The 4,120-nt window shown below is 37.1% G+C and overlaps 1 pseudogene; it reads left to right on the forward strand.

Annotated features, from left to right (window-relative positions):
• The first annotated feature begins 618 nt into the window (after positions 1-618).
• LOC111473233 overlaps positions 619-4,120 on the forward strand; it is a 12,152-nt pseudogene continuing 8,650 nt past the window's right edge.

Here is a 4,120-nt window from a genome sequence, read left to right on the forward strand (position 1 = left end):
TTAATTCTCTTATAATTTTTTTTTTCTCAGTTTGTGTAGAATGTTCATGTTCTATCACAACAATATATAACAAAAAAAAAAAAAAAAAAATCTTATGTTCTTTAAAGTGTTAGATCTGGATCTTATCAACACTTTGTTCTTCTTTAAGATCTTCTAAATCAATTTTCTTGTTGTTAAATTGATTATATTTTACCAATCAGAAGAAAAAAAAAAATCATTGAAAGAAAGAAAGCATATTGATGTTAAATGTCTTTTTTTTTTTATCCTCTTGATTATTATATGTAACTCTCATATGTTACTACGTCTACATTAGTCCTTAATCATTTTCTTTCTTTAATTCGTTTCTTTGTCGTTATTCGGATTGCTCCTTCAATACCCTTGTGTATGTCTTGAGTGTGCTGTCTATTCACTTTGAATTGCACTTAGCTCTATAACATAGCTTGTCTCACATCCCAATTTGTTTTTTGGAGTGTGATTTGTGTGTGCTCAATTGTGAGGGTGAGTTTGTAAGGGAGTGACACATTGATTCGAGTGTTGAGTGCTAAACACGAGTGAACTACATTTACGAGTGAATACACGTGAGGGAGTGCTTGTGAGGTCCTTTTTTTTTTTTGTAGCATGGAAAATCCAGAGGACAATACTGACATTACTGATGCACGATTGAGAGAAGCCCAACAACGAACCATGGAAAGACTAATTCGAGGAATAGAAGAGTTGACTGATCGAATAGGCAGATTGGAGATTCAAAATCGAGCTCGACAGAGGATTCCACTACCTACGCCCTCAACCGATACATATGAGGGCGACAATTCTGATCACCACGAGGATAATTCACATGTGGTTGGTCATGGCTTGATGCAAGGGAGAGACCATGGAAGAAGGTATCATAATTTACAACAACGAGTTCCTTATGATGATAGAATTGATCGTAACGTGGGGAGCATCAAATTAAAACTTCCCAAGTTTTATGGCAAAACCGATCCAGAGGAGTACCTTCAATGGGAGAAAACGGTGGAGTCGGTGTTCAACTGTCATAATTTTAGTGATGAAAAGAAGGTACTGTTATGCATTGCTCAATTCAAACAATATGCTCAAATTTGGTGGGATAAATTGATGTCAAGTAGGAGAAGAAATCTTGAAGCACCAATTGATTCATGGGTCGAGTTCAAAGAGTCCATGAGGAAGCGTTTTGTTCCACAATATTTTCACCGGGACATGGCGCAAAAGCTTCAAGCATTGAAACAAGGACGCAAATCTGTGGAGGATTATTACAAGGAGATGGATACATTGATGGATCGACTTGAACTCGATGAGGACATGGAGGCTCTCATGGCGCGGTTTCTTAATGGGTTAAACACAGAGATTGCGGACAAGACTGATTTACAGCCTTATTCTAATATTGAGGAGTTGTTGCACATTGCAATTAAGATCGAGAGGCAAATCCAACGAAGGTCTCAACGGTATTCTTCTAAAACTTTTCCCAATTCCACTTCTACATGGAAAAGGGATAGTAAGAACATTGATTATACGCATAGAAATCAAGAGATTAATGTGAAGCCTCAAGCTAAATTTGAGAAAGGGGAGAGTTCTAGAACAGGGAAAGAAAAAGTAGAAAAGTCTAATGTTCGAAATAGAGATTTAAAGTGTTGGAGATGTCAAGGGGTAGGACACTATAGTAGAGATTGCCCAAATGCAAGAATTATGACCATCAAGGAGGGAGAAATTGTTACGGATGACGAGGCACATGACGACATAAATGAGGAAACTGATGAGAGTGAGGAGTTTAGTGAAGAGGACCCTACACATATATCTTTGGTTACTCGACGAGCTCTAAACACCCACATTAAGGAGGACGGCCTAGACCAAAGGGAGAACTTGTTTCAAACTCGGTGTCTTGTTCAATCTGTACCATGTAGTGTTGTAATTGATAGCGGTAGTTGCACCAATGTTGTGAGTTCCATTCTGGTCAAAAGACTTAATTTAAAGACACAACCACATCCAAGACCCTACAAGCTTCAATGGTTGAATGATTGTGGGGAAGTACGGGTAACTCAACAAACTCTTGTTTCCTTTACTATTGGAAAATATGTTGATGATGTTTTATGTGATGTTGTATCCATGCATGTCGGAGATTTACTACTGGGGAGGCCTTGGCAATTTGATCGTCGGGTAATGTATGATGGGTATGCAAATCGATACTCTTTTACTCACAACGGTAGAAAAACTACTCTTATTCCATTGTCTCCAAAAGATGTATTTATTGATCACTGCAAACTTGAAAAGAAAAGGCAAGAGGCTGATGCAAAAGCAGAGATTGAAAAAGAATCAAGTGAAAAAAAGAGCTTGGGGGAAAAGCAAGAGAGTAACACTCAGCCTAGAAAAAAAAAAGAGAGAAAAGCCAAATCAGTAAGCTTGTATGTTAGATCAAGTGAGGCTAGGAATGTTTTGATCTCTAACCAGACTATTCTTGTACTTATGTGCAAGGGATCTTGTTACTTTACTAACATGCTTAACCCTTCTTTGCCTAGTGATTTTGTTGTGCTTTTGCAAGAGTTTGAAGATTTATTTTCCGAGGAGAAGCCTAGTAGTTTGCCACCACTTAGAGGGATTGAACACAAGATTGACTTCATTCCTGGCGCGCCCATTCCAAACCGACCAGCTTATAGGACTAATCCAAAGGAGGCTGAAGAGATACAAAGGCAAGTAAGTGAACTCCTTGCTAAAGGGTATGTACGTGAAAGTTTGAGTCCTTGTTCTGTTCCAATTATTCTTGTACCTAAGAAAGATGGTTCTTGGCGTATGTGTGTTGATTGTAGGGCTATAAACAAGATAACTATAAAGTATAGGCATCCAATTCCCAGATTAGATGATATGCTTGATGAATTGCATGGATGTAGTCTTTTTACTAAGATTGATTTAAAATCGGGTTATCATCAAATTCGCATGCATATTGGGGATGAGTGGAAAACAGCTTTTAAAACCAAGTATGGTCTTTATGAATGGTTGGTTATGCCTTTTGGATTAACTAATGCACCTAGTACATTCATGAGACTAATGAACCATGTTTTACGAGAATACTTAGGTAAGTTTGTGGTTGTTTATTTTGATGACATCCTTGTTTACTCTAAATCTTTAGATGATCATATTACCCATGTACGCAATGTTTTGACTACTTTAAGAAACGAATGTTTGTACGTAAATTTAAAGAAATGTAGCTTTTGCATGGAAAAAGTTAACTTTCTTGGGTTTGTAGTTTCATCTAATGGTGTTGAGGTTGACGAGGAGAAAGTGAAGGCTAAAAAAGATTGGCCTACACCTAAAAATGTAAGTGAGGTAAGAAGTTTTCATGGTCTTGGAAGTTTCTACCGTAGGTTCATTAAGAATTTTAGTACAATTGCTTCACCCTTGAATGAACTTGTTAAGAAAAATGTATCCTTTATATGGGAAAAAGATCAAGAACTTGCTTTTAATACTTTGAAAGAAAAATTGAGTTCTGCTCCCTTGCTTGTATTACCTAATTTTGAGTCTACTTTTGAAATTGAATGTGATGCTAGTGGAGTAGGGATAGGTGCTGTATTAATGCAAAATCAAAGACCTTTGATGTTCTTTAGTGAGAAGTTGACTGGTGCATCTTTGAGGTATCCAACTTATGACAAAGAGCTTTATGCTTTGGTTCGTGCATTGCAAACCTGGCAACATTATCTTTGGCCTAAGGAGTTCATTATTCATACGGATCATGAAAGTTTAAAGCATTTGCGAGTACAAAATAAACTCAACAGACGACATGCTAAGTGGTTAGAATTTATTGAAACATTCCCTTATGTCATAAAATATAAACAAGGTAAGGAGAACATTGTTGCAGATGCATTATCACGAAGGTATGTCCTCCTCAATACTTTGAATGCTAGGTTGTTGGGTTTTGAACACATAAAGGATTTGTATCAACATGACATGTTCTTTGCTCCTTTTGTTGAATCTTGTGAAAAAGGATTGATTGTGGATAATTACTTGTTGTTAGATGGATTTTTGTTCCGAAAAGGCAAACTTTGCATACCATCTTGTTCCATCCGTGAGCTACTTGTGAGGGAAGCTCATGGCGGTGGTTTAATGGCACACCATG

Source organism: Cucurbita maxima, unplaced genomic scaffold (assembly GCF_002738345.1).
Source record: "Cucurbita maxima cultivar Rimu unplaced genomic scaffold, Cmax_1.0 Cma_Scf00109, whole genome shotgun sequence".
Lineage (NCBI taxonomy): Eukaryota > Viridiplantae > Streptophyta > Magnoliopsida > Cucurbitales > Cucurbitaceae > Cucurbita > Cucurbita maxima.